Genomic DNA, 18,809 nt, shown 5'->3' with positions numbered 1-18,809 from the left:
CATATGCTGATCACTTGCATTCAGTTGATGGCGGGGGTGGGCTGAGGCTGGGTCTGCTTTAAAAATCCCACAGATCTCTGCTCTGTTCTTATTACACCCTGCATTGTTTGTGAGTCATTGACCAGCGCTGTGTCAGTCCTGAATTTTCATTGACAAATAGTGTGATGTGCCAAGAAATATAAAGAAAGAAAAAGAAAATATATTCAACAGTATACTAATGATGTACTGTTCTCTTTAAAATTCACGATATCAGGGGCTGGCAGATGGCTCAGTGGATAAAATGCTTGCCACATAAGCATGAAGACAAGATTTGAGATCCCCAGCACCCACATAAAAGCCAGTAGGTCATGATGACTATTGTAAGACAGATTTCTTTTTTTTTTCCCCTAGGAAGAGACAAATGTACACCTGTCTATTCACTCAAGATATGGAAAAAATGGCAGACTCAAGTATGGGCACCACCACAGCCAACTTGGCGAGACAATACATTTCACTAGGTTTACTTTAGAAATGTGGATGAGGGGTCACTTCACTTACAGGCAAAATACTGACTCATTGTGCTGTGCTGAAGCCTACCACAGAGAAGATGACAGCTTGCAGAGATTGGGCACCTAGAGCTTACTGCACAGCCCGAGGGGAGCTCAACAGGTTGGCGAGTGTCCCTCCCAGAGGCTCATTTAGTCTGGGCTTCTTCCAGGCAGCTTAAGTGGTTTTTGTTTCTTCTTGGCAGCCTGGCTGCTCTCTGCTTCTTCCAGGCTTCTGGGCATGTCTGAGAGTCCTCTTTGCAGCTTGGTTTGTCTGAAAATGACACTCAGCCATCTTTACTGTTTATATACTCTTGGACATGGAGGGGTTCTAGTGAATCTGGTTAGTTGCAGGGACTTCCTAAAACTATTTTGAGTTATTTACTGCCCATCTTAAGGAGCTTCCCTGCGGTATTCCAACTACCTTAGAATAGTGCAACCTTCCTAATGTGGTGACCTTTAATACTCATGTTGTGGTGACCCCTCTCCCCTGCCCAAGCATAACATTATCTTATTGTTCATTCATAGACTATAATTTTGCTACAATGAATAATAGCAACATTGAATAGTAATGGTAACATCTATATTTTCAGATGGTCTTAGGAGACCCCTGTGAAAGGGTCCTTTGTCTCACAAATGGGCCTTTGTTCCATAGGTTGAGAACCACAGCCCTAGTACATTTTGTCTTAACAAGTTTCACTCCAGAATGGAAGGTTTTAGCCCCAGAGGAAACTGCTGCACAACAGTGGTCCACATGTGCTCGCAGGGGTCTGGAGCTCCAGGTAGAAAGTATATAGGACAAGCTAACCTGCTAGATTAGGGGACCACTTGATCTATGGATTGAGGGAAAATCCCCTATTCTAATAAAGAAAAGCTAAGAACAATTAAAGAATAAAGCTATCATCCACCACTGTAGTCCATATGTACACACATATATACATCCAAATGTGAACATTCATGTGATCACATATACACACTTGAACACATGCACTCAAGAGTATCCTTTAAAATATTCAGATTTTTCACTTGTGGACAATTAAAATGCTATCAGAAGGGAGAATTTAAAAGGTTGAATTTTAATGCATGTGCATGTATGTGTGTGTGCACGTGTGCATGTGTATTAAATATTAACAGCACACAAGCTCACTCTTTACATCCATAACATTAGAACAGAATAAATCTGATTGGGGGAGGGTAGAGAGTCAGTGTCACCAAATTAGTCACATTATATTCCAACTTACAGTTCTTCTGCCTCACCCTCACAAATGATGATATTAGAGGCTTGCATAGTCATGCCTTTCTTCTGCTCCTCTTTTAAATCCAAACATTGGTTTTGATAAAATACAGGTTTGCTTTGTTTTCTGACAAATGTATTTCTTCTCAACCAAATTCAGGTACCCCCTCTCACCCAATCTGATGCTTTTATCTAAGGTGTCTTGCTTCCCCTTCAATGCCTTGAAAACACTTCAGTGCATCCTACGCTGGTGCTGTCACTTCCATTCTGTCAGAGAAATGGAAGGGGATGGTAGTGATTTTCAAGACTTTGCTACTTTGGACATCAAGGGAGGATTCATGTGAAGGTTACCATTATAGTTTGTGTGCTGTGTGCTCCTAGGTTCCTTAAAGAGTAGATCAGAAATTCACAAATGTCCCTGGACTCTTTGTGGGTCAATAACCTTTAGCCAACAGGAAGAACTACACTAAGAAATAGCAGAGGCTACACCTGTAAGGTCTTACCAATATGACAACCTAAACATGAGCTAAGCAAGGACAACACCAATACATGTGACATCGAGAAGGGCTCAGCATGAGAATGACAGGCAAGTAAGAAATGCTGAAGGAGGAGAAAAAGGTTTTCCTCGGGGAAGAGCACACCATTTGGTCAAAATCCGAAGGCTTACATACAAGTGACATTACACAGACCGAGCATGGCATATTTAGGGGTATATGTGCATACACTGTCTTAATTAGGGCTACTACTGCTATGATGAAACTACATGACACAAGTAAAGTTTGGAGAAAAGGGTTAACTCTGCTTACACTTTTGTATTGTAGTCCACCACAGCGGGAAGTCAACTGTGTGAGTCAAACAAGGCTGGAACCTGGAGGCAGAAGCTGATGCAGAGACCATAGAGGAGTACTGTTTACTAGGTTGCTCACCCATGGCTTGCTCAGCCTGCTTTCAGATAGAATCCAGGTCCATTTGTTCATGGATGCCCCCACCCATAATGGGCTGGGCCCTGCCACATTAACCACTAATTAAGAAAATGCACTACAGCTGGGTCCTATCGGGGCATTTTCTCAAGTGAATTTTCCTCCTCTCCAACAACTCTAAACTGTGTCAAGGTTATATAAAATAGTACTGTGTGTAATTGTGCCTTTGTGTGTGTGTGTGTGTGTGTGTGTGTGTGTGTGTGTGTGTGTGTGGTATGTGTCAGTGTGCATATGTGTGTGGTATGTGTCTGTGTGTGTCTGTGTGTACAATTAATGGGAAAAAGTTGTAGATTTGAAAGAGAACAAGGGAGGCTTCTGGGAGGACTTGGAGAAAGGAAAGGGAAGGAATAAATTGTATTATACCTCAAGCTTTTATATTTTTTCACATCCTTTTTATTAACTTTTTATTTCATATTCTCTATATTTACATTTTAAATGTTATCCCCTTACCCTCCAATCCCATGACCCTCCCCCTAAAATTAATTCCACGAAGGTGCTCCCTCTCCCAAACATCCTTTCCACCTCAGTGCCTTGGCATTTCCCTACACATGGAAAACACATCTTTACTGGACCAAAGGCCTTTCCTCCTATTGGTGCCAGACAATGCTGCCCCCTACTAATATGCAACTGGAACCATGGGTCTCTCCATGTGTGCTCATTGGTTGGTGTTTTTCTCCCTGGGAGCTCTGGAGGGTTTGGTTGTTGATAATTTTATTCTTTCCATGGGGTTGCAGACCCTTTCATCTCCTTCAGTCTTTTCTCTAGCTCTTTCATTGGGATTCCTGTGTTTAGTCCAATGGTTAGCTGTAATCATCTTTAACTGTATCTGTATTACTCTGGCAGAGCCTCTGAGGAGGCATCCATTTCTGGCTCCTTTCGGTAACGTCTTGGCATCAGAAATAGTACTTGGGTTTGGTGAATGTATATGGCATAGATTCCATGGTTAGGCAGTCTCTGAATAATCTTTTCTTTAATCCCTGCTCCTCTATTTATCCATGCACTTTCTCCCGTGAGTGTTTTATTCTCCCTTCTAAGAAGGACTGAAGCATTCACATTCCGGCCTTCCCTCTTTTTGAGCTTCATAAGCTTTGTGAATTTTTTTGTTGGGTATTCAGAGCTTTTGGGGACTAGTATCCACATTTAGTGTTCCTGATATTTTTGTGGAGGTCTTTGATCCACTTGAATTTGAGCTTTGTACAAGGAGATAAGAATGGATAAATTTGCATTCTTCTGCATGCTGGCAGCCAGTTGAGCCAGCACCATTTGTTGAAGGTTTGTTCTTTTTCCATTAAATGGTTATAGTTCCTTTGTCAAAGATCAAGTGACCATAGGTGTGTGGGTTCATTTCTGGGTCTGCAATTCTGTTCCATTGATCTGTCTTCTTGTATCTGTACCAATATCATGTGTTTTTTTAAAATCATAATTCATCTGTAATACATCGTGAGGTTAGGAATAGAGATTCCCCTAGAAGTTCTTTTTTGTTAAAAATAGTTTTCACTCTCCTGTGTTGTCCTTTTTTTGTTATTCAAATGAATTTGTAAATTGCTCTTTCTAATTCTATGAAGAATTGAGTTGAGATTTTGATGGAGATTGCAATGAATTTGTAGATTCCTTTTTGCAAGATGGCCTTTTTTACTATGTTGATCCTGCCAATCCATGAGCATAGGAGATTTTTTTCCATCTTCTGAAATCTTTAATTTCCTTCTTCAGAGACTTGAAGTTCTTGTTATACTAATATATTCACTTGCTTGGTTAGGGTCACACCAAGGTATTTCATATTGCTTGTGACTATTGTGAAAGGTGTCATTTCCCTAATTTATTTCTCAGCCTGTTCATGCTTTGAGTAGAGGAAGGCTACTGATTTGTTTGAGTTAATTTTATATCCAGTCACTTTGCTGAAATAGTTTATCACGTTCAGGAGATTTCTGCTGGAATTTTTGGGGTCACTGAAGTTTACTATTATATCAACTGCAAATAGTGATAGTTTGACATCTTTCGTTCCAATTTGTATCCCTTTTACTTTTTGTAGTCTAATTGCTCTGGCTAGGACTTTGATTACAACATTGAATAGGTAGGGAGTGAGTTAGAATCTTTGTCTTGTCCCTGATTTTAGTGGGATTACTTAAAGTTTTTCACCATTTAGTTTGATGTTGGCTATTGGTTTGCTGTATATTGCTTTTACTATGTTTAGGTATGGGCCTTGAATTCCTGATCTTTCCAAGACCTTTAACATGAAGGGATGTTGAATTTTGACAAGCACTTTCTCAGCATCTATGAAATGATCATGTTTTTTTTTTCTTTGAGTTTGTTTAAATAGTAGATAACATTGATGAATTTCTGTACATTGAAGCATCCCTGCATCCCTAGGATGAAGCCTACCAGATCAAAGTGAATGACCATTTTGATGATTTCTTGGATTCACTTTGCAAGAATTATATTGAGTATTTTTGCATCAATGTTCATGAGGGAAAATGGTCTGAAGTTAGTGTAAATCTGGCTTTAAATAATGAGTTGAGTAGTTTTCCTTCTCTTTTTATTTTGTGGAATAATTTGGTGAGTATTAGTATTAGTTTTTCTATGAAGGTCTGATAGAATTCTGCACTGAACCCATATGGTTTTTGAATTTTTTCCCTGGGAGGCTTTTGATAACCACTTCCATTTCTTTAGGGGTTATGGGACTTTAGATGGTTTATCTGACCCAGATTTAACTTTGGTATCTGGTATCTGTCTAGAAAATTGTCCTTTTCCTCTAGATTTTTCACTTTGGTTGAGTATAGGCTTTTTTTAGTAGGATCTAATGATTTCTATAATTTCTCAGTTTCTGTTCTACACATATTATCTTTAGGTTTGGTCTTCTCATTGTGTCCTGGATATCTTGAATGTTTTGGGTAAGGAGCTTTTGAGTTTTGCATTTTCTCTGACTGATGTGTCAGTGTTTTCTATGTTATCTTCTACTCCTGAGATTCTTGCTTCCATCTCTTGTATTCTGTTGGTGATGCTTGCTTCTATGACTCTTAATCTCTTTCCTAAGTTTTCTATCTCCAGGGTTCTATCACAAAAAATCTTCTTTTGTGATTTCTTTTTTGTTTGTATTTCTGTTTTCAATTCCCTCACCTGTTTGGCTGTGTTTTCCTGTAGCTCTTTAAGTGATTTCTTTGTTTCCTCTTTAAGGGTTTCTACTTGTTTACATGTGTTCTCCCGGTTCTCCTGTAATTCTCTAAGGGACTTATTCATGTGCTTTTTCAAGGACCTCCATCATCATCATGAAGTATGATTTTAAGTCTAAATCTTGTGTTTCTGATGTGTTGGAATATCCACTACTTGTTGTGGTGTGAGAACTGAGTTCTGACATAGCCAGGTTGTCTTGGTTTCTGTTGCTTATGTTCTTGCACTTGCCTCTTGTTATCTTGTTGTCTGAGATGCTATGTCATCCTGCTGTTCCTGTCTGGTGCTTGTCTCTTCTGTGGGTCTGTGGGTCCATGGTCTCAGGAGGGAGATTGCTCCTGGGTATTCAGCTCTCTCTGGGTAGGTTGTGAGTTCTGATGGTGGTGGGCCTGCTCTGGCTTTGGGTACAGATGTATACCAGAACTGTCCATTCTCAGCACCATGATTCATGCAACAACCCCCCCAACCAAGAGTTTCTGGCATTCTCTTACCATATAGCCAGTGGGGAGGAAGTGAAGACTCTCACCCGTGGGATCAGGATGGAGAGTCTCTTGAGGCTCTTTTGGGTGCTCAGCGATCTATGGGCAGGCAGTGAGTCCTGATGGCGGTGGCCCAGCTGTGTCTCTGGGCCAGAACAGTCTGTTCTCAGTCCCCACCACACTACCTGAAACTGACAGTTCCCAGTAGTCTCTTCCTGATAGTCAGTTGAAAGGAAGTGGGAACTCACTTGTGGGCTTAGGAGGGAAAGCACTCCAGAGGGTTCTCTGGGTATTCAGCCAACTGCGGACACTCCAGGAATTCTGATGGGGGTGGCCCAGCTCTGTCTCCAAGCTTTTATTTTTAATATTAAACATCAAGAACAACATCATCATCATCAACAAATCCAACAAACTCCAAAACAAAACAAAAGCAAGTCAACTATGCTCATCTGTTCTTCAGAGACCATCCAGGTCTCTCAAAGACAAAATCCTCATTCCTTTGCCATTCAGCAGGTAATATTACAGTAGCAGCTTCTCTAGTTTTAGGAGAGCCAGATAACCCCAGAAAATAAAGGCCTGTGTGAGTGTATCTATGACAGAGGCATTAGGAACCCAGGTTCCACCTGTGTCACCTTTACTCTTTATAGTGCCTTTTGGTGGAAAAGATAAAAACAAACAACACAACACAAACAAACAAATAAACAAAATCTCCTCCAACAGCTCATATAGTGTCTCCAAAATTTAAGGTGTTCCTGAATAAAATTCATGCTTAAATACAGGACACTAGAGAGTCATTGAGAATACTGTACTACTACCCATGAAAGTCCAAGTAGAAAGATTATAGTAGGAACTGAATTTCTTCTTGAAGAAAAATTGCCTTGGAAACAATAAAATTATTTTATCTGTAATGTAAACTTCAAAGGCACAAGGAAACATTGACCGTGGAACTCTATGTAAGGTTCTACATGAAGAATAAGGAATTTCAGCTATTCTTTAGTAACCTCAGTTAATGCTATAAATGTCTCCTCTATATGAATTTCAGTGAGCTCTGTCACAAAGAATATAGGTCAATGCCCCAGTTTATCCTAGGTCAGCTCTATTGGCTGTAATACCATGGGTATGACACTGAACCCACACAGTTTCAATGATCTGATTAGTATGGAAGACAAGATTTCCCCTCCTATGAAAATATTAGACTGATTAAATCTTGCAGCATTTCCAACTAACTTTTGGATCCACCATTTGGAGGGGTGTTATCTCTTCAAGGGCTGCTGTTCTCCATTAAATGGGGAAGGCAATTGTGTATGCAATCCCTGGACTTGATGTTGTTTCTTTTGGTTAATGGCATCTTTTTGACACTGTCCTAGAGACTATGTCCTCTATACCAGATATTCAGGAAGTGTGTCGTTTTCGTGGCGACATTTTGCTGCTTCAGAGGCTGTGATACACCGCTCTTTCCTCCCTCATCCGCTCCTGGTCCTTCTACTAGCTGCATGTTTCTATAACTCCTGACTAGACTACCTCAGAGATGGCTCAGGCTGCACTGCCATTGGGAGGGCTCTGGAGATTCAGGGAGCATGAGGCAGCTCTGTGGAATGCGTGTTCTTCAGTCCACCAGCTCACTTCCTCCGCCCAGACAGGGACAGGATGTGCTAACAAGCCTGCCATACCTCCCACTGGATCTGCAAATAGGAAAGAGGGGCTGAATCTCCCCTCTTGCCTGTGTCCTGATTCTTGATAAGGGAAATGTCTTGGTTCAGGGTGACTCTTCCCACTGGAGACACCATGCCTGCACAAGCCTGTAACTCTAGCCAATCAGCGAAGGTTGTCTGTTCATTGGGGATCACCTGGCAGGGTGTATGATTCTTCATCTGCTAGGAAGCCTCAGGAAAATACTTCTCGAAGGCGACTGACACGTTCTTTAGTGTTACCCTTTCTGTGCTGTGTCATCCACTCCTTCGTACATACCATCCTGTACCATAAGCGCCTTTGACTTGTCTCTTCAGCTGGACATTTTTTTTTCTCATGCTTTATATAATATTTTTTGAAAGCCTAATAGTTTGGCACTTAAGGAAGTAGAACAAATGGGATGTTGCTGCTAGGTCTCGTGCTTTTTTGGCTAGCGTTTAGGATCTTCATGTCTTGCTGCAGATGTAACCTTAGAGGCTGAGGCGTCCTCTGATGTTTCTTTTCAACCCCTCTGTTGTCTCAGTGATTCCTAATGACTCCTCAGATGAGGTCTACCGGGGCAGTTCTTCCAGATTCACCTCTTGTGGTCTCTACAGGAACCACACGATTAAATTATGGTACAGGGGTTTTGAAGTGTTCTTTGACACTGTACTCATTTGTCAAATGCCCCTGCCTCTGAGAATCACACACTGAGAGAGCTTAAAGCATATGGCAGTGCTCTCCCAGATCAAAAGGAAGATAGGCAGAGGGTGTCTAGTACCAATTTTTGTAAATCTGTTTTGTTTGTTTGTTTGTTGTTTGGTTTGGTTTAGTTTTCCTTAAGGGGAGGGCCGTGTTCCAAAGTCAAAGTTCTAGATGATGTCAGGTGGTTGCTTAATCCCTCCTTTAGTAGATTTTCCCCTCAATCCTCACAATGAGAAAGAAAGGGTTCCTGCAGAAATTTAGGCTAGGCCCCTTGCAGCTCTGCGTTTTTATTTCCCATGATGGTCTGTGCTTGGTATCTGCTAGGGGGTTTCTTTCCTGCAAGTGTTCCCACAGGCCTCGGTCTTCAGGTTTGCCTTCTGTTGCCAGTGGACTGTGAATTGCTTCCAGGTGTCCTCTCTTCCTCTAGAACTCTGATTTCTCCTGCAAACTCAATTCTCTGCTGACCTAAGGAGGCTTGTTGTCACTTTATTTGGCATTTGTTTTTCCCAGGAGGGCAACATGGGTAACTGGATTAAAGCTCTTGACCTCAAGGTAGTAAAACACCTGCCATTTCATTTGCTCCACAAGAAAAAAAAAATCTCGGTAAATGATAGCTTCTTTTTCATTAATCCCTTAATTCTGAAATTGGACATAAAGTATGGAGAACATAAAAAAATCACTGTCATATATATGTATACTTATACTACACACACACACACACACGCATGCACACACACACATACACACATACACACACACACACACACACACAGAGAGAGAGAGAGAGAGAGAGAGAGAGAGAGAGAGAGAGAGAGAGAGAGATTTAACCCAAAAAATAGTTACGTGCATTGAAACTAACATGTAAGAACAAAAGCAAATAATTAAGTAAATAAATAATTTAATTATTCAATCTTCACACTAGTTCTGTGCTCATCGTGGACATTTCACGGTTTGCAATGTGATTCAGAACACAATTCAGAATAATTTATCACTGATCTCAGTTTTATACATTTTGTTCAAGGACTTGCTTGAACGGTATGGGAGAATTCAAACCCATCTGCTAACCCTTACCTCCTCTTAGTTGATATCTGGCCTGTGTACTCAGACCCACTTCTCCCTGTCTCTCAGGTCATAAATTCGAACATCAACTGGATTAGGCTCCTTCTCCATTATTGAAGCTTCTGTGAGTCAGGGCAAAGGGCAGCAGGATGAGGCTATAGGGCTCACACTAGAACTGTAAGCGGTGAGACACTAAATGCAATGTATTAAGCCAACATATGGGAATTGTTTCTACTTCCTGGTGGCCCAGTAATGGTCAAAGAAATTATCTTAAATATATAAGGAGACTGATTAAAATGAGTAGCTTCCTTTCCATTTCCTTCCGAATATTGAGTTGTTGTTCAACAGACACATGACACACCTTCATGCTCCACACACCTAGATCAACCTTCTTTCCTACTTCATTGACCTACTGTGAGTAAAGCATGCTGGGGAAGGTTACATTTTGCTTATTTCCTTTTATATAAAAATATCTTTTATTTTGCTGTCCCATGCTTCATGGTTCAATCATTGGTCCCTGTTTCTGCACACTGTATCTATAAATCCTTAATTCAAGAAGAATAGTGTCTATAAATCCTCCCATGTTTTCTTGACGTTCTGCACATGTTCAATCTGCAATCAAGGTTGTCTATCTTACTCTATCCTCTGCTTGCTCCATAGTGGCTTGGTTGATGTTTCGGGATATTCCAATTAGTTCCTGGTTACTCTGTTTCCTCTCCTACTCCAGGGGCATGTGAACACTCCCAGGCTGCAGAGAAAAGGCAGGATTAGCCACAGAACTGACTTGATTTTGATGATCGAGGTTTCCTTTCTTGTACAGTTCTAGACTCACCTATGGGTCATTTGAGAGTTATGCTTCTGTTCATTTGCACTATTTATATGAATGACAAGGGAGGTCTGAACATTTAAGAACAAACTTTTATGATATTTATGGTTGTAAAAATATCTCTCATTAAGTAATTTGCTAATGAATTTTTAATGTTTTTCTGTCTTGTGTTGTTTTGCAACTTTGAAGCTATTTGTCTAAATTTAAAAATCTAACTGTATGACTGAATATATCCTATGGGGCTATGAAAGAATATTAAGGAACTTTACTGAAAATAATTAAGGCTCTTTTAATCTAAAAAGTTGTTCCTAGACTTCAAACAATCTGAGTTGAAGAGACTTACCTTAGGTCTTTGGGTTCTTTGAGGTTAAGGGTCTTTCCTAGTCTCTCTTATGACATTGTGACACTATAAATATTAAAGTAGTATAACCAGGCTACATCCCACTAACTTACAAGACTCTCATAATTATATTAAACACAACCAATAGTTTTTTCTTATTTAGTAAGCTAATAATTTCTTTGATTTTTAGTCTCAACTGCAGCCTTTAGCTTGGCACTAATTAGGGATTGTGAACAGGAGATTGAGGATGACAATCAATGGACATTTTTTAAAAATAAACATTTGTGCAAAATACAACAAAAGTCTACATTTCAATTTAATTAACTTTAAAAGCGTGTCTATATACCAAAACACCATTCCTCCACTGTCTTTGGTCTCAGTATAGTCACAACTGGTAAACTTGGAATTATGGTGGACACACACACACACACACACACACACACAGAGTTTTTCACTAAATACCTTCTAAGTTAACTGAACAGAGCACAGATGTGTTTTAAAAGTATGATATGTTTTTGAGAGTTAGTGATGGTCATTCAGTAGTTAAAGGGAATGATGATAGATGGACATGTATGTCATTTATCAGTAGGGTTTCATAACAACTATATTATCACGGATGAGCCATGAGGGTCAGCAGAGATGAGGAGGAACATTGGGTGCCAGGGAACACAGAGGAGACTGTGCCATGAGCCACATTGCTCATTTGAATAACTCACCATTTAAATTCACACTAAACTGTACAATGACCAGTTAGGTTCGGTGTGACCAAACTCATAGAAATGGGGGATAACTAACCTACAAGCCACAGAAAACAATGTCTGTACGCCATTATCTTTTTGACAAATATATATTAACAAAATCAGCAACCCAGAGAATTTCAGTGAGAGAATAAACTTTCTCAGGCTTTTGTTCTTTTGATTTTTCTCCCTTTTATTTGAAACAGGCCTTTTTTCTCATATAACACATCCTGATCCCAGTTTCTACTCCCTGTTCTTCCTCCCAGGTTCTCCTCACCTCAAGTCTTCTGGGTCTGTTTTCTCTTTGTTGCTCATTAGAAAAAGAATAGGTTTCTAGAAGATCTCAATCAAATAGGACCAAATAAAATACAATATGATAAAATAAAAGTATTCACATTGGAGATAGACAAGGCAACTCAACAGAAGTAAAGAGACCCAAGAATAGATGCAAGAGTCAAAGACCCAGTTCTTCACATAGCCCAGAGTCATATAAAAACACTAAGCTGAAAGCTGTAATGTATTCACAGAGGACCAGGTACAGACCCATGTAGGCGCTCTGCCTGCTGCTTCATATGAACCCTGCTCAACTGACTCAGAAAGCCTTGTTCTCCTGGTGTTCTCAATCTCCTCTTGCTCGTACACCTTTCTGACTCCTCTTCTACAGGGTTTCCTGGGCACTGGTGTCAGAGATTTGATGAAGATATCCTGAAGATCTACTGAGCAGCCATTCTAGAGTGTATTGAGTTGAAGAGGAGAGTCCAAGCTAGTTGAAGTCATGCACTTTAAATTCTACATACAGATTGTTTTCCTGTCTGTTGTTGCTTGTCCTGAAGCTTTTCATATTTTAATGTTAATTCCACTTCCCCAAGAAGGGCTGGCTAGTCAAGAACTCAGGAGCTGACTTCATCTGAACCTTCCCATTTTAATTACAAAAATAAAAGAAAGCCAGTGACTGGGCAGGGGAGGGAGGTGGAGAGAGAGGTCAGAGGAGGGAGATGGATGGAAGAGAAGGTCCAAGATGAACGTCCAGAAAGATCAGCTAGATCAAGGTGGGCTTAATTGGCATTAAACAGCTATGAGCATTAAGGATTTTATAGGTCTAGTATTTCATATAGAAGGGCAGTTTGTATCTTTGTCTATTTGATATAGTCTTTTCGTATAGAGGGTTGTGGATTGAGAATTGAATACATAAACCTGTATGTAAAGCTATTGGGCTGTAGAGTTGTGTTTATGTGGGATAAAAACACCCCAGGACAGAGGTGGAAAACAGGAGGTGTAAAACTGCCAATGGAGAGAGTTGTGGGGACAAGGTGAGACCCGAGGACTGAGAGACAGATGTGCACACAGCTCCATACTAAAATCGGGCCCGCGGAGTGAGGCTAGGGACTGGTAAAGAGTTAAACCTTTCTTTTTTTAATATTTATTACAACACCTGTTTCCCTGTGGATATAGCTATATACTTATAAGTCTACATATATATGTAGATATCTTTTATGGAGAATATGTATGCATGTTTGTATACATACAAATGTGTATATATCTCATATGGTATGGTATGTATGTCTATTATACATGCAAATAAAATATACATGCATGCACATATATATTTTTCTTTTCAAAGAAGACATCTTAATTCAAACATAAGAAACATAAGCTGAATATAATACGAAAGATTTGACGGTGCCCAAGTAGTCATAGTTCTGGGGAAGTACAGGCAAGAATATCATTGGTTCAAGGCCAGTATGGATACATACAGATTTAAAAAATAGAAAGTGAGTTTCTCAAAACATATTTATATGTTCTCACTAATACCTTCTGATTGATTGATTAGTTGATTGGTTGATGTGTGCGTGTGTATGTGTGTGTTTGCCTGCAAGTGTGCAGGTATGTACGACATGCATGCTGATACTTGTAAAGACCATGAAAGAGATTCAGATTCCCTGAAATTGGAATTACAGTTGTTTGGGAATATGGTGCTGCACGTGCAGCCTGGGTCTTCTGCAAGCATAGCAAGTGCTCTCAACCTCGGAGCCCTCTCTGCAGCTAAGCGGATACCCTTTCAGTAGAGAAAACACAATTGGGAATCTTTTTCTTTCATATTCCTCTCTTCAATCACTGGTCCGCGAGGACCTATAGCACTTCATTAAGGAGTGGCTGAATCCTTCTAGGTCCAGAAAATCCTTTTTTTTTTTTCTCTTGTTTGAAAAAATAAAGTATACATTTAATTCTACGATTGCCCTCTTTGGTCAATAAATTACCCATCTCTGCCTTTCCGCCTCCCGTTGTCCGCTTACTGACCTCTTGCCCCTGAGTTCTTTCAAAACCTGTTTTGATATTTACCTAAACTTTTCTCCCATATCCCTTCAGTTTTCATCTTTGCTTTTGCTATATGTAGTTTTACACTTGAATTCCTTTTCTAATCTCCCCCCTTACCAGATAAGTAGCGTTCTGTATCTCACACATCCCTCTCTCATGCCCCGATTACTTTCTGCACCTCCGTATTTATGCGTGTTAACCTTCACCCACTCCTAGTGTCGTTACTGGGATGTGACATTCTTAACCTTTGGGTATACATTAATTTGTCTCTGAATATTTTCCATTACCTCTCTCTGGCCTTTGTAGGATCCCATTATTATATCCCAATGGGCCGCCCCCAACTCTTATCACAATTTTGCAAAGAATGTCCCATCCTGAAATGTAGCATTTCTCATTATGCAGCGTTTGGATTCACACCAGGCTCGTTTATCTGGTCAGACTGACAAACTACAGTGCGTTCTCAGTGGAGAGCTAAACTTGGCATGGCGTGCCCTCTTTTTATTTTTTTCCCGGTGAATTTCTTTCAGACAGAATGTGGGTTATGCCATTTAAACAAGTTTAGTTTCACTTGCCCAGAGAGGAGATGCACCGAGAAGGTTTGTCACCCAGTGTAATAGGACATGCTTTCGATTTGGTCCCTGTGCATGAGCAGTAATCCATCCTCGCCGCTTTCTCAGAGAACCTGCTTCCCTCCCGCCGTCCCCCTCAGCCGCTGCTGCACCTTCTCATCACTCCATCCGCATTATTCTGTCCCTTGGAAGATTTGTGTATCATGAATTTGATTTAAAAGCATTTGAACCGAGAACCTGATAGTAATTAAAAATGTGTTTAATCTCTTTATGACTTTACTTACAAAAAATAAAGACATTGGATTATCGTGTGGCGTTTTTTAAAAAGGAAAAATAGCCCAGCCATTGTTTCTATACCATCGCCCCTCATTTTTCCCGGCCCATCTGAGATCACTGTTTTTTTACATCCTCTGGCTAGGATGTAATTCCTTATGTTCTTGGCAAAGGAGACATAAAATCTGGCCTTTGTTAAGGAGTCTTCCATGTGAAGTGAGTTGTAAACATTTATTGATGTTGCTTTAACTCTTGATGCAAACCATCACTCCTTTGCAAGGTAGCAACATAGTTATTGTATATGTCTAATTACACACACACACACACACACACACACACACACACACACGGAAACGCATGCACACTCACAAACATATACGAACAAATGCACACATACAAACACATACGCACAAACACACAAACACACAATACTTGCACACAAGCACATATATGAATACACAAATGCTTACACACACAATTCTCTTTTGGATTTGTGTTCATTGCCATCTAATCAAGAAGTGGTTAGAAACTTGACAACTTATGTTAAAATTCTAAAAGCCCAGCGGCTGGCTAGTTAGTTCTCCTATGAGTTTGCTCAGCTTGTTTTTGTCTAAGTCCCTGCAACTGAAGAGAGCACTGCTTGGAAAATGAAAGTCTGACTAACTCTTGAGTTTCACAACTCGTAGGAATCCCCAGGTAACATGTCCTTCCTCTCAAACCCCACACACCCAAAGGTGGAGACAATTCTGTATGCACATCTGCCAGCTTCCCCATGGAAACTGGTTAACAAGTGGTGCTTTCAATATCAAGAGGATTGAATAAGTATTGACTTGTTACAGAAATAAGTAAGATTGTGTCGATAGAAAGCTCCACACAAGCTATACAATTGAACAGAAATTCATTGCATTGAACAGGAAAGAAGTTTACTTTTGATTTTGCATCATGAGAAGACCCTTTAAATCTTGACATGTGAGTAATTTTGTTGAGCTTTAAATAACTTTGGGCAGATTTTACTGACTATTAGCTCTTTAATGTTATAAATGCACAGTGCCCATGTTTAACTAGTCAGAGATATAAAGCCATTGGGGCACCTGTCTTACTCTTCTATAACTGTGAAAAAACACCATGGCCAAGGCAGCTTCTGAGAAAAAGTTCTGGGCTTATATAGTTTGAGGGGGAAGAATTCACGACTGCAGTGGAAAGATCTGAGAGCTCGACCCAAATCACAAGCAAGACACAAAGAGAACCCCGGGAATGACATGCATGACTCTTCCAAACTTCTGTGACCCAAAACCTCAAAGCCCACCCCAGTGACATATATAGCCCAACAAAACCACAATTCCCGACACTTGCCAATCAGCCACATCAAGCTGTAACCAGGTTTTCAAACATATGAGTCTTTGGTGGCCATTGTCAAATGACCACAGCATGTTTACTATGCTGTCTATATAACTCCTGCTACCTTTGCCTATAAGAGAGAATGTGCTCAGGCATGTGATGGGCATACAACCTGTATGCAGGCTATAGTCATGGTTTCTCTTAAGACTTGAGTACACTGACCCAAACCTACAGTTCTCAGACTTTAGTGTGACTTCAGTATTTCCCTGTGAAGTTGATAAGCTCAAGGGGTTAAATCTGTTCTTGGGGCTTCTGGCCCATCAATTCGGAAGAATAATGAAGGTATGGATTTACAGGTTTCTCCCTCTCTCTCTTCCCATCTATCCTGCCGCTCCCTCCACCCTTCCCTTTCCCTTTCTTTTCTCTCTTTCTTGCCATGTGTGTATGTGGGCATCAATCCATTGTGCCTATGTTGGGTGCCTTTGCCAATCTCTCTGCATGGTGTGCATCTCACTGAGTCTGCAGCTCACCACTTTGCTGAGGCCGTCTGACCAAAGAGTCTCATGAATCCTTCTGTCTTTGCTTTTCCAGCACTTGAATTTTAAGCACCTTTACATCTGGCTTTTTAATGTGGGTGCTGAAGACTCAAACTCAGAACTGCATGCTTGGTTAACAGACAGTTTAACAACTGAATCGTTACCTCAGGCCCCAAGATTTTCATTTTAATAGGTGCCCCCGTGGTGTTAATGTTGGGCCAATGTTGATTATAGGGCCATTGTTATAAAGACAGGCTTAGAATATCACTCTCATATCTGCTCTATATAACCAAGTGCCTTTCTTAGAATAGTATTCATGCATCGAAAGTAATTGTTCTTGTAGTTTAGCCCTTTTCTTTGAAATAACTACAGATTCTTGGAAGTTGCAAAATTGTACAGAGAAGAACAGGGTGTGATTCACATGATATGTCTTGATGGTTATAATTTTCCTAAGGGTAGCATAGTTGTGAGGATCTAGATAGTGACATTAGTGCATAGTACTTGTATAATTCTGTCCTTTTGTGGCAGATTGTGCCTCACTCTAGACAGAGGTTATTCCATCTGCCCAAAGCTTTATACCTAAGACTTCTTCTTTTTACCCTGTGCATCATCCAGTGATAGCCAGGAACCAATTTATGGACCTACTGTCTGCTTTTGTCATTGTGAGTCATTTTGGGAATTTGACATAAATAGAAGTACAACAAATGCAAAGAAAGGGGATTTTTATTTTCTGTATAGAAGTGCATGGTAGCTAACTCCATATTCACCAGAAGACGGCATCAGATCCCATCACAGATGGTTGTGAGCCATCATGTGGTTGCTGGGAAATGAACTCAGGACCTCTGGAAGAGTAGTCACTGCTCTTAACCACTGAGCCATCTCTCCAGCCTGGAACATGGACTTTCTAATGTAAAGGTTTTGTGAGAATATCATACCTGAGAAATATATTAACTCAATTACCACCCCTTTTGCCTGTTCTAATCTTTCTGTGTCTTCTCTACTTCCTCTCAAACTCATGGCCTTTCAAAAACTTTATTATTCTCACGATTCGTACACACATACAGACATACACACACGCGTGCACACACAGAAAGAGAGCCCATAGGGATCATTTACTGATGCTCGTGCATATACGTGTTTATGGATGATCACTTGAGATTTGACAACAAATTATTGGGATTGAATAATCCATTAGGGGACCCAACCTGGAGGAAACAGATCTCACCTCTCTTGTCAACCTCTGGTTGTGTGTAGCTCTTCATCTAGGGGTAAGCAGTTACATTTCCTTCATCCATGTTGACACATTAACTGGTGCTGTCATTGTGCAAGTCTTGCTTATGGTCAACTTCCCTGGTACCTATAAAATAATTTTTTGTCACTCAGTGCAAAAATATCCTCAGTGTTTTACAGAGTGATTAGAAAATGGTAAATAAGAACATACAGAAATGTCTCACTGTGCATATTCCCAGAAATGAAATAGTAGCAACATTTGCTGACAGGAAGCTGGACACTGGTCCTCTCATACATTGCCAATAGGAGACTCCGAGGGACTCTGTGACCAACAAAGTATATAATTCGAAAGCTTTTATAAAGATAAGCAGTTACCATGTGAGACGAAATTTGCATCCTTGAATGTGGAGAAAAATGAAAATATATGTAATATTGTCTATGTGTTTGTTTTTATCTGCTTTGTTCATACTACTTAAAGAGAGGGGGGAGGGAGGGAGGGAAGAAAGGAGAGAGAGGGGGGGGGAGGGAGGGAGGGAGGGAGAGAAAGAGAGAAACAGAGAGAGAGAGAGAGAGAGAGAGAGAGAGAGAGAGAGAGAGAGAGAGAGAGAGAGAGAGAGAGGTTTGGAGTTCTTTAAGACATAGATGACTCAATGAACTGAGGCAGCTATGCTGTGATTGCTTCTCACCAATGACAAGAGGTTAATCCCTGACACTGCACATGCTGACACCTCAGTGTGTTCTGATTTACATTTTCTAACTGCTAGGGGTATGCTTGCCTCTCCCATGGATTTCAGCTGCCAGTCAGGTGTTTCCCTTAGTGAAACGGCTCA

This window comes from Micromys minutus (genome assembly GCF_963924665.1).
Source record: "Micromys minutus genome assembly, chromosome: 5".
NCBI classification, from domain to species: Eukaryota; Metazoa; Chordata; class Mammalia; order Rodentia; family Muridae; genus Micromys; species Micromys minutus.
This window is presented reverse-complemented; position numbering follows the sequence as displayed.